General features: G+C 50.0%; 1 protein-coding gene across 2 annotated transcripts in view; it reads right to left on the reverse strand.

Annotated features, from left to right (window-relative positions):
- LOC149349685 (importin-7-like) overlaps nucleotides 1-11,721 on the reverse strand; it is a 44,220-nt gene extending 32,499 nt beyond the window's left edge. The window contains exons 1-2 of one of the 2 annotated variants that reach the window (XR_016289419.1): nucleotides 11,536-11,721; nucleotides 2,912-3,041 (exon numbers count right to left, since the gene is read on the reverse strand). The gene's annotated coding sequence lies outside the window, so the exon portion shown is untranslated. Of the gene's footprint in view, nucleotides 1-2,911; nucleotides 3,042-11,535 lie in introns of those variants that run through there. The other variant, XM_089576818.1, reaches the window with a different exon arrangement.
- Nucleotides 11,722-13,257: the final 1,536 nt, after the last annotated feature.

Below are 13,257 nucleotides of genomic sequence, written 5' to 3' on the forward strand. Positions count from 1 at the left end.
CACCAGAAAGGCACCATATGGATTTTCCCTTGGCTTCTTTTAACAGTTGTCTTAAGGAATAAAATATTAAGTGATTGACATTTCCAGAAGTAATTCAAACACCTATGAATATCGCAGCCTCGGCATGGGTGCAAAGTCCCATTTACTTCTTAAAATAACCTCGTTAAGTATGAAATCTGTCGTTTAGAAGCCGCCACACCTGCCTTCTAGGATGTCTACTTGCATTACTTCCCAGACATGCCTGCAGATACGGTTAAAGAGGCCCGAACAACAAACATTTAATTAAGCTTCCATGACGGAACTCAGCAATCCCTCACTGTATCGGCTCCCTGAAAGTTTGCGCAGCTGGGAAGTCACGACGGGGCCAACAGCCGTTTGCCAACATCTTACCGCGCCCACTGAGCATATCGTTAGCTCGCGAACGATGATCTCGAACTCCTGAACCTCCCGCGTTGCTTACAACCACGCTGCGCGTCTATCCCGTAGTCAAGGAGCAGAAGTTTCGTTTCCGATGTTTTTTTTTTTTTTCTCCTGCTACGCGGAATTTTTTTAACGCGCTACGGAGACGCGGTACCGCGTCCATTGCCCGCTAACGACGACTTCGCCGCTTGACTTTGGAGCCTTCGGTGCTGCTTACGGGCACGCTGAGTCATCTGGCTCAGCTGCAGTTTTTTTTCCCATAGGCGGCATTTTTTGAACGCACTTCAAAGACGCTTGGCAGCCTCCATGTGTGACGCACGCTCTATAACCTAGCAAATCTCGGGACTCCACTTTGCGGTTGATTTCATCCATCACCCGAGCAGCAGCGAATCTGAAGATACTGCCTTTCCGTCGCGGCACCGCGCTCGCGTGTTTTCGTCCGTCTCTCCGACTGCGCCTGACCACTGGAAAGCCTTTCTCTGCCATCTCGTCGCCATCGCTGTTAATTGTTCCTCCTATTGTGTCTGCTGTTCTATTGCATCGCATGACACAGTTGGATGTTGCGTTCCGCGGCCATGGATCACCAGCCGAGCACCAGTACACGATAAGACCGGCGTTCGCCCAATGCATGTATACAGCCCTCGCCGCTCATGGACCCATTGTGGTGGTGAAAACTATTTATTAAGGCCTAAAAAAAACGAAAATTATGCAGCAGCATTGCATGTGGCCTTGAGGCTAGTCGCCTAGTCGCGACGTCCTCTGCCGAGGTCACCAGCCGAAGTTGGAGATTCGCATGTGCACATCGCTCCGCGTCCCGCTGCTGTCCAGCTGCCCGAAATGGGTGTGCCCTTTTCGTTTGGGGCGTGTTATAGCTTCCAGGTGTGTTTTTGTTTGCTGCTGCTGTTAAGTCATCAGACAGCTTGGTCTTGCACTGATCGTTCGGGGTCGTGTTGTTTCCACTTCAGCAGCAACTGTGTATGCGGCAACGTTGCTGCCATTTATTCGGAACGCAATAGTATGCCTTTTCCGACGCGAATAAGTGTCCGTGCGATAGGAGGGCTGTTTCGCCGACAATGCTTCAGCCACCGCTTGGGCATGTGATGTGGTGTTGCGTGAGAAAGCGTTCATATATGTACGATGAAAGGGGAAAGTTGGGCAAGCATTAGTAGCATACAACCGTCTCTTCCGATAGCGATGAAATGTTGATGTCCTTTCTCGCGTTGTTACTACAGCCGGGTACGCAGCACTTTTAACCGCCGCCGCGATTCTCCTTTGCAGACATTTCGAATGTCTAAAAGAGTCACCACAGAATTGCAGAAAGACCAACACATAACCAGCACAGCAGTGCGCTGCTACATTTTGCTAAGAGACACCAACAACGCGCACGAGAAGACGCACAACTCCTGAAAACAGCGGCACAACACAGCAACACGCTTGACAGCAGCCGACGCGGGCGGCGATCGCTCCTTTCTCCCATCATGCTTTGCGCGGATCCGCTAGGGGATGGCGCGGCGCTGCAATTTGTAGAAAGGTCTATTGGAGAGACATGAGAGTGGCCTTTGCCCTGCAGTGGGCGTAGTCAGGCTGATGATGATGATGATGAGGATCGTTGCTCTTGGGCGTAGAATGATACTGAAAATTTGTAGTGGCTTGGAGCGCATACGGTGCAGGGCAACCATAGTAGGCTCCATCTCAACCAGATTAGTTTCCATCCCAGTACCGACGATAGGGATCGTACGGTGGCCATGCAAAACCGCCGTAGCAGGAATCCAGCTGGAATCTGGGCAGGAAGCCGAGCGGAGGGGGAGGAATATGGCGCCAGAAAGCGAAGGAGTCGCCCTCGGTAGAGTTCTGGATCGGCGATGTTGCCTGTCCATACGCGTCATCCCCGACACAGTTCTGCGTTATCGACGCTGCCTATGCGGCGTCCCGAGCAGAGTTCTGGTCCAGCAGTGCTACCTGTCCAGACGAGTCATTCCCGGCGCAGTTCTGGTTCGGGGATGCTGCTTGTCCACAAGAGGCGTCCCCGGCAGAGTTCTGGTTCGGGGATGCTGCTTGTCCACAAGAGGCGTCCCCGGCAGAGTTCTGGTTCGGGGATGCTGCTTGTCCACAAGAGGCGTCCCCGGCAGAGTTCTGGTTCGGGGATGCTGCTTGTCCACAAGAGGCGTCCCCGGCAGAGTTCTGGTTCGGGGATGCTGCTTGTCCACAAGAGGCGTCCCCGGCAGAGTTCTGGTTCGGGGATGCTGCTTGTCCACAAGAGGCGTCCCCGGCAGAGTTCTGGTTCGGGGATGCTGCTTGTCCACAAGAGGCGTCCCCGGCAGAGTTCTGGTTCGGGGATGCTGCTTGTCCACAAGAGGCGTCCCCAGCAGAGTTCTGGTTCGGGGATGCTGCTTGTCCACAAGAGGCGTCCCCGGCAGAGTTCTGGTTCGGGGATGCTGCTTGTCCACAAGAGGCGTCCCCGGCAGAGTTCTGGTTCGGGGATGCTGCTTGTCCACAAGAGGCGTCCCCGGCAGAGTTCTGGCTCGGTGATGCTGCCTGTCCCCAAGAGGCGTCCCCGGCACGGTTCTGCTTCGCCTGTGCTGCCTGTTCACTCTTGGCCATGGCTGATTAGAAGCAGCACCCTGGAGTACAAAAGCAAAATATGTAACATGTGATTGACTCAGCTCTGTTTTCTGACAGCATAAACTGCAGTTCAAGGTTAATAAAGTTTATCCGGACCTTGGAAGACAGAAGTGAGTAAACTCTACTTTCTTTATGGGTTTCGCAAACGCTCACGCCTTTCTGACAACCTTTGACGTGCCTGCGGCTTTTAGGTAGATTATTGCAGCTAAATGTGCTAGGTGGATGCCCACATTTGATACTTGCACAATGAGCGACCTGTTTAAAATATTAATTCAGCCAAACGTAAGAATGGTGCCATCATACTCTTACCGCTACCACTGTCACAACCACCACCATCATCATTAGCATTCCGTCCACTCTAGGACAAAGGCCTGTCTCAACGATGTCCAGTTAGGCCGCACTGCGCAAACCGCAACCCGTTGTATGCCAGCAAATATCCTAGACTGCGCTCCCTATTCGACTCTCTCCTGCCTCTGCCTACGTCCTTTCCCTACATCCCATCCTGTTACCCTAAAAACACGTCGGTCATTTTTCTACCGGTTATATGCCCCGCAAGTCCATTTAACTTCTGCTAGGCAGTCTCCTGGTTGAAAACATTTTGTGAGAGAGAGAAATTCCAATGCTCTCTACGAAATAACGGGTAGCGAAACAGTAAATGATAAAACTGTGAAGTGTAGCATTGTGAAACAAGTTACATTATGCAGCACGTTGCGCACATAAGATTTTATGGCTTTGTACGCACAAGAACTGCCATATTATCAAAGAAGTAGCTGTCAGTGCAGACAACCATCTTGCTGAAACTTCAGGCACCGGGAGCAGAAATGTTCATTAGCTGCAGGTTAGTCGTAGTAGTGTTCTCTGCTAATTGTGACTATTCCTACTCTCTGTGGTATAACATAACTGCAGTATGACCCAGTTGGTACTTCACAGCAACACAGTCCTCCGCGAGACATGGAACACGAGAAGTCAGACGTCCGACAACAACTTAACCACCAAGTGACTAGCAACTAAAAAGTGCTGAGTAGGACTAGTAACTGAACAGTACTGAACAATAGTTATACTTGCGTTTTTGCAAATTTTGCGCTGTCGCGAAGGTCGCAAGAAGTGTGCCACGGGCACGGATGAATTTCATTTCATTTAACTTACCCTCAAGGTACGCACAGTACATTAGAAACGGAGGGGCTAAGAGAATACAGAGTAAACATCAGTAAAATTTCGCACAAAATTCACGAGAAGGGATTCCAAATTTCAAGTTGACATCTGTTGATGACAAACACACTGGTACAAAAGATACAAATAAAAATGTAATGAACACGAAGAAAAATAAGTATGCGATAAAAAGTAGTTCTGATATCCGAAATTAATTGTTAGCATTTTAGCAGTAATCATCACGAAAACACTGAAATGGAGAATAGTATATATATGTAGTGAAGCAAATCTAAAATACATCACAAGAAAGAAAGAGCTGCCGTACTGGAGGACTCGGTAAAAATTTTAACAACCTAGGGTTCTTTAATGGGCACTGCCACCACACAGCGTACGGTCAGCGTTCCGCCTGCATCGAAACGCGGCCGCCACGGCCAGGTTCGAACCAAGGTACTCTGGTTCAGTAGTCGAGCGCCTAACAGCTGAGCACGCCCAACCTGAGGGCTTCTGCTTAACTGCGACCACGAGCGGTTTCTTTTCACAACCATCGAAATCACAGTTAACGGCAATAGCGGCCGCCGCAGTGATGATATAACTGCGATCGGTAACGCGGCACGTCAGTGGCGTCGCGGGAAGACCATGGATATAGCCGAGGCGAAGCGTCATGCTCGGATCGCTGTTCGTATAGGAAAGGAAAGGCGCAGAAACTGTCTCAATCTCGGTGGCCGTTTCAACCGCGCCGCGAAAAACCACTATTTTGAGGGAAATTGATGAAAGAGGGAACGATGAAATGACAATGAGGTGCAGTACTGGAGAGCTCCGGAATCTGGCTGACTTATTGATGCGAAAGCATTATACCGCCATCAGTCATAAAATCCGGCGTTTGCCGACCGTCCACGAGAAACGAACCGAAACCTCCCACGTGACCTCATGATGTCATCGGCAGCACAAATATCCAGAAAAAAAAGAAAATGAAATTTCTTCCGAAGTCTGTATCAAACCTATCCCGGAGCAAACAAATCAAGCTTTACTGGCCACTTCACTTCAGTACGGCGCCATCACTGCAGCGCAACCCCCAGCGCGCTAAAACGCCTGTGCCTCGAGCTGAGTTTGGGTATCGTCGTCTTCCATTCGGGCGGCGCGAACAGATCACCTTCGCTGGCTACTGCATTACAGTAGTACGCCACCGCGGCAGCCAAAATCTCCGCATGCATGTTTTCGCATCCAGAGCACGTGAGTAGTCTTTAAATGTCCTAGTTAACCTTGCCGTCGTCGGTTATATAGCAGTCAGAGGGTGGAGCCCTTAGTTCAGGGCTCCATAGCCCCCACCGCCTACAAAGATTATCCAGGTGAGGAACTGGTGAATTTAGACAGAGACATAACCGAGCAAGAAATCGTAGCACAGCTTGTGGGGATCTGGCGTTATTCCTGCGCGGGGAGGGGGTGGACGGTTTTCTTCGGCTCGGGAACTTGGACGCGTGCTGACGTTCGGGCGCGAAGCACAGCTCTCCGCCGGCGGGGAGAGGCTTTCTGGGGAAGAACGTTCTCCCGCAACTCGTCCCGTCCGGCCGGAGTGTCTCCCCTGCTCTAGCGTGGGCGAACATTCGCTCGTGACTGTGCTGGTGAGTCGGACGTCCTCGATTCCTTACCGTATTTCCTTTCTAGATGTGTTATTGTTGTTGTAGCAATAAATGCCTATTTGAGTCAGCCAGAATGTCGCTCCTTTGTTCCCTCAGATCAAGGCTCGCCGTAGTCTGCACATCCCATGCGCTAGGTAACGCACGCGGTCGCGGGGTGGGGTCCGGGAAGCTTTGAACTGGGTTAGCCGCGGTCACGGTGTAATACACCGTGGCCGCGGTTAAACGGGGCAAACGCATTTATTTCCCCAATGAAAACTCCACAACCTCCACCGGACAGCCCGCAACACCGCACTGGGGGCGGGCGGCATCGACGACCGGTAACGACTTCACTTATTGTATCGACGACAGGTCGATGCAATAAGTGACGTCGTACACCACTGGCAGGAGGGCACACTACCACAAGAGTGGCGCCATGCCGATATCACCGTGATGCTCAAACCGGCCAAGCAGCCATGCCTAAATTGCGACCCATCTCGCTCACGTTATGTGTAGGAACGTTATTCCAACACATATTCCTAGCCAGGCTCCAACTGTTCATGGAAGAACACGCCTCACTGCCACAAACGATGTGCAGCTCCGGAGACTGTGACATTGCAACTAGCGTGGAAAGCAGGACAGCGACAAAAGGAACCGACGGGACAGTTCCTTTTGTCGCTGTCCTTGTGCTTTCCACGCTAGTTGCAATGTCGCAGTCACTAACGAATTCACACCAACTAGCCCAACTGTCTTCCATGATCAAGCTCCGGAGAAGAACAACTGGGGTTCTTCAACACATCCACGAACGGTCTCCAGGTCAAGAACTACATAAACCACCAAGTGAACAGGGCGGTGTCCCAGGCTTGCGGCGGAACCACTGAAGACTCAAAGTACGTGGTACGCCTCCATCCAGTCTCTAACATCATTATTCTCAGCATTCCCGTCGAAGCGGTTGCAGAGATATATACTGCGCAAAACCATTCTAATCACGCTAGCCGGCGTGAACTACCTGGTGAACATCTGCGTGACAGCCGTGGACGGAGTTTCGCGAGGGGTAATACACAGCATTGATCCCAACACCCGACCCGAAGAACTAATGGCTGACCTACGAGTTCGCACTCAGGAAGTAGAAATCCAAGCCCGCATGCTCGGCAATTCGTAAACTGCGGTGATAACATTCAGCTCGCCCCCACCCCCCCTCCTGGGTTTATTACTACGGTGGCGAAAAGACGTGCTTTTCCTACAAACCCGCGCTTTAAGCCTGCCAGGTGTGCCATAGCCTCGGCCACCACTCGGACGTATGCCCAACGCCCAAAATACAGATATGTCACATTTGTGGCGTCCGCGACCCGGAAGAACCGCACACCCGCTCCCCGCGATGTGCAGCCTGCGGTGAATTGGTACGTCATTAGAGCACGAGAAAGCCGAAAACGACTCCGACCGGACTCTCACCGAACCCCTCCTCCAAGTGACACGGGAAAAGAAACAGACGGCCGTACAGAACACCCCCCACGCCTCAGCAGGAGAAACGGGCAACCGAACCACCGCGTTCGACGGTTCAGCTCGAACCAGGACAGCTCCTCCCCATCCAGGTCAAGGTCTCGATCCTGGTCCCGCTCGAAAGGCCGCAACTGTCAGGAGGAGCATAATACAGGCTCCCACCAACCCAACGCCCTCAAGAAGATCAAAAAGCACAGAAGAAACCATCGCCGTAGCCACCCTCAAAAATTAACGATCAGGTGAGCTGGCCAACCTTGGGTTCCTCCCACCGCTTAAATTCTAGTCCTCCCAATCCCAGCCAGAATAGGAAAACAAACAATTTAAAGAATAGGTTGAGGACCTCACACGGTGCCTCCAGCCCCAAGAAAGGCAACCCCAGCAACCAACATCACAAACTCCCCATAGACCACTCGCACGACCAGTGCAGGTTTCCCACCCCGCACACCCCAGCCGGAGGCACCACCCCCTGAAACCATTACCCTTGCCAGCATATACGCGGCTATTAAGGCACCTAGCTCGCGGGTGCACGCAGTTGAAGCGCGGGTTCAAGCGACCGACACGTGAGTCCAACAAGCGAGAAAACAGCTCGGATAACTCTCGTGTCAAACCCTGCAGACGCACGAACAGCGCTAATGATGTCAGCGATGACGATGGCAGTCTCGATGCCAGCGTCATCTAATAGCTCACGCAACACCCGCCATCAGCTGGAAACATGGCAGTGCAACTGCCGTTCCCTCCCGAAGAAAATTTGCTCACTACAACTTTTCATTCAGCACCGTGCACCTTCTACCACCGGACGTCTCTGTATCCAGGAGACAGGAGCTCACCCTCCTCCTATGAGAGGATACTACCGAATATACCGTATTTTCCGGTGTATAAGACGCACCCTTGTAAAAGACGCACCCGCCATATATGCAGGCTGTAATTGGAAAAGTTGGTATATAAGACGCACTGATGTATAAGACGCACCCCAATTTACCCTGTTAGGCTAGTAAGGGTTAATTAAACATGCTTGTGCGACCATCGCCAAAATGCACCGTACCTGTGAGAGGTTATTAAACAACGCGAAGTAATCGAAAAAGCCAACACTCCCGCCATACCCGCCCACGTTCTTGGAAAAAAAGAAACAAAAAAACGAAGGAACACTCCTTATGTCCATAACAACATTACATTTTTACTTAAAACCTTCGAAGTTTTAATCTTCGGATGCGCTATCAAAAAGTTTGCCCATTTCTGGAGGCAACGCTTCTGAAACATTCTCTTCGAACTATGTAGCAAACAAAGTTGCAAAGGGTGAAAAAAAAAAAAAAGCCGGCTTGTCTTGACAATGGCGAGAAGCACGATTGTCACCACCTTTTGGCATTTCATATTTCTTTTGCTTGGGGACTCTGAAACGGCCGCATGTTTATGAACCCGGAAGTCGTCATCCCCGCCGTTTCATGATAATGTTCACCTAAAAAAGTTCCACACCGTGGTCCCGGTATGGAAGTATTAACCGTGTTACAACCGCATCATTGGTAGATATATTTTGGTGAAGAAAGCTTGCACGTGAACCTGAGTAACTTCGAAACTCGCAAAAAAAAAGAAAAATTCGCATATAAGACGGACCCTTGTATAGGACACACCAGCAAGATTTTTGAAAAAAAGCCGCGTCTTATACACCGGAAAATACGGTACGATCCGGCCTATCCACGAGTTGCGCTGTACATATAGCTAACCCCATAGCCTCAATAACCATTTTGACCACAGTCACCGAAATTGAACACATAATATTCAAGATCCTCCCTTTGAAAAGAGGCAAGAACCGCACCTTCATTGCCAACCTCTACCGACCATTGCGCAATTTGACAAAATCATTCAAGCATGCTCAGTGAAAGCGGGTAACAATCAACTTGTTATCGAAGAGGACATGAACGCACCTCACATGGCTTGGAGCTATGACACAGACACCCCGCAAGGTTCTTCAATCTTAGAAGCAACATACAGGGAAGGTGCCGGCCTGGCCACACACCTCGCTACACTGACCCGCATCGGCAATAGCGTTTGTGGAGACACCAAACCGTATCTCTCATTTGCGAAGAATGTCCACAAGGTCACCTGGACACATCTAGACGAGGCGTTAGGCGGCGACCACTATATCCTCAGAACAGCCACCTCCACGCCCAAGCACAGGAGAACACTCGGAGATACCAAAAAGGCGAAAGCCTTAAGCGCGGTGTTGCTCCTTGTGTCAATGATGTGTTGTTAAGATGTTAAGCTTCACCTGTAAGAGTGGAACGCGGCAGCGTGCAACGCTGCCAGGGAGTCCACATAATACCATCGCCCGTTCGGCTCTATGCCTTGCGCGTCGGTAAATTGGTTTTTGAGGAAAGGAAATGTATCTATCTCGCATAACTCGGTGGACACCTGAATCTCGCCGCAAGGGAAGGGAGGGAGATGGGAGTGAACGAAGACACCGTATTCACTAGACGCGCCTTTGTTCATTCCAAATCGTCGAGCTGACATGGTGGAGTGGTTAGCGTGCTCGTCTCGCAATGCGGAGCGATTCCTCAACTCGACGAATTTCCTTCTCGGTTTGTTTATTTTTCTGGACTGACAAGGAATTAGGATAATTGGTTAATTAACGAATTAACTAAACACAGTCCCACTTATTTCGAGCATCACTATACCACCCCTTCAATTTGTTGCATGATTACTAGCCAAAGTACAATTGGCCCCGCTTGAAATTCGAGCACTGTGACGTCACGACCATTTGGACCAATTGAAAAGCGTGACATTTCTCTCAACAACTTCTGCTTACAACGATGAGGCATTAAAGGCTTCCTTCCGCCTTAAAATCACAAATTGGGACATTTTACGAAAAAGCCCCCCACCCCCCCTTCGAAGGAGGGATCGCCAACATCAGAGAATGGAAACAACACTTGAGGGAAGCACACGCAGCCACCCACACTCAAGTGATCCAACGAACAGCTCAGCGGCAGATAAGATCGCCATCTCGTCCAGTTATGGCAACGTAGAGAAAAACTCATTAACCGATAGAAACGTTAATGTCTCAATAGAAAACTCAAACCTCGCATAGCCTCTATCACGGAGGAAGCCGAAGAATGTTCGACGCAGTTGGCAATGCAAAATTGAGCCCAGGTCTGTTCATTCCCGAAGGGCATTCTCTGCACCGCCCAGACGTGAACAATCCTCCGTAGTATGACTGAACCCGATAAAACCAAAACGGCTACAAACCGAACGCTTCAAACACTTTCAAATCAATTCCCTGGCACGGAAGAGGCGCGGAAGGTAGCTCTGTGGACGCTCTATGTAGGCGACACTGTCATCCCTCCCTGTACACTTCGTTACACCAGTCACAGCAACCCCTCGCTGGGCGCCCCTATTACAGTGGCAAAGGTACGAGCGGCAGTTCACGCCCCGCAGCGAAACACTGAACCCGGAGCAGACAAGATAACGAATGCAATCATTCGCAACTTCAGTTGGGTTCATATTACGGATTACCTCAACATTGACCTGTGGAACAACGGAGTAGTGCCCCAGGGTTGACGACACGCTGACATTAATCACCATTCCCAAACCAGGCAGGAAGCCTACAGTGGCTGCACTACGCCCATTTTCCTTAACGTCTTGCTGAGGCAAATTCTACGAACGGGTCGTCCCCACCGCCTTCAAAATTACATTCTAGAGCCCCGCGTACTGTGCGATATCACTGCACGTTAAAGAACTCCAGATATTCGAAATTACCGGAGCGCTTCACTACGGCGTCTCTCATAGCCTGAATTGCTTTGGGACGTTAAACCCCAATAAACCAAACCAAACCAAACCACTAAAATTCATCACGAACTTGTAAAGGGTCAAGCGGGCGTTGAATGCTTTCAGAAGACTGCTTGAAAATGCGGTACGCCTCAAAGTCCCTGAGTCTAGGCCTACACGTGTCTCAAACCTCAAAGTCCCTGAGTCTAGGCCTACACGTGTCTCAAACCTCAAAGTCCCTCAGTCTAGGCCTACACGTGTCTCAAACCGCAAAGGATCCCGTTGTAACTCTTCAGATGGTCGCTCCAGCAAACGCGACGTCATCCCCGCATTAATCACTTCGCGATCCAGCAAACTGGTCACTCGTCGTACCTTTCAGGTACGCAGCTGTAACTTTTGCATTTCTCCTGGATTGCATTGCTCCGTGGACACCATGGGCACAAAATTGAGCTCGCCATAAGTAAGCAATACTCACTGTGCCAGCCAGACGAAAGCCCACGACGGTAAAGGTGCTCCTGCGAGAGGTAGAAGCTCTTTTCCGCGGAATATTTCCGGTAAGATGAGAACGAGGCGGTCGGTTCCGATCGTCCAACGATAACGCGTGGTCAAGACCAGAACAGAACGCTGCACCACAGACCACAGAGAAAGAAAAAATGGAGGACACTCGGAAGAAGCTGGCCTCAGGAAGTACGTCACGACTACACAAGCGTCTGGTGATGATGATGTCCTTCTTACTGATCTCCACCTAGTGGAGATCAGTGGGTATTCTCACCGAACGCCAGAGAACGCAAACGTGAAAATAAATGTTCTTATATTAAAGCACACAAACTTTTTATTGGTAAATAATTATGTTACGCTTCAACGCCACTGTTTTAAAACATATATGAAGATGCAATTTATTGAAAAAGGTTTCGAGGTTTGTTTTTTTTTCGACCGTCGTCTGCACTGTCATTTGCACGTGATTGTGGGCGTAGGATGCGTCGGTGTTGTGTGCTGCAGAAGCGACTCTTGTCGTGTTGGACAGCAGGTGAGACAAATGAGGAGTTTTTTTTTTTCGAAATGAGCCAAATCCACAAACCGAAAGTAACGCAACGCCAACTGTAGTGGCAAGCTAAGCCAGTCAACTTTCCTTTAAAATACAGATCAGAACAAAATGGGTCAAATCACACCAACTGAGCTAGCCCGCAGATCACGTTTCAAATCGAAAACGAGCCAAATCCTTCCACTGCGTGGATCGAAATGAGCCAAATCCGTTCAACCAATAGGAGACTCACCCAGAGACCACGTGATTCAGCCAACATGGCAGCCTCCTTGTAGGCTCGTTCCGGCGGTGCTCGTGCGTGATAGCGCGGACTGCGTGGTCTGTTTCGCGAGCTCCTTTGTTTTTTCAAGACTTTTGCTTTGACGGACTTAGTTCCGCATGGATTGCGACGGGTATGAAGAGGTTGGTGAACGTTCCCTGGAAGGCGTACTGTACGGAAGTAATGAGATCAACGTCCAACCTGCCTTTCAAGATTACTGAAACGAAGGTTTTTTACATTCAGAGAAATGTGACAGGCCGAAGCCCTCAAATCAGAGCCGAACCCCACTACAGGGTTTCGGTGTCTAATTTTGTATCGGTCCTAAAGAGGGGAAAGACCCTTGTACAAAACCGAAAGAGTGCGAGCTGTATGCACACCACCTCAACGAACTGAAGGTGAGATGTGACCAACCTTCTGGTGACTCACTTTACCTTTTTTTACCTCTTCCACTCTGCTCTCCTTCTGTCTTTATCTCCCAAATTCCCCTCCCTACGCAGAGTAGCATGCCAGCGATTTTTAAGCGCCGGCTAAATTCTCTGCTCTTCATTAAAGAGTCTCTCTCTCTCTCACTTTGGTGTGTCATGGAAAGAAAACGAAGAACTTGCGTATTTTGAGGCTGCCTTACGTCGCTGTCAAGAAAATGAGCCCATGGAAGATTGCGAAGAAGGCTGCTTATGCTGCCAGGAAGACAGGCCTGCTATCCATGTATGTGTGTAAAGTGGGTGACGCATACTTGCAAGTTTTTTTTTTCTGCTGAAGTCACAGCACAAGCATTTTTCCATATTGCTTTGAATGTATCCTGAAACATACTGCTGTAATAATAAAGTTTCGAGGAGAAAGCTGGGTTGAATCTAATGCTTCACTTCGATATGAGCCAAATCCAATGTTTCCATTGT

This window comes from Amblyomma mixtum, chromosome 3, assembly GCF_055824585.1.
Source record: "Amblyomma mixtum isolate Tamu chromosome 3, ASM5582458v1, whole genome shotgun sequence".
NCBI classification, from domain to species: domain Eukaryota; kingdom Metazoa; phylum Arthropoda; class Arachnida; order Ixodida; family Ixodidae; genus Amblyomma; species Amblyomma mixtum.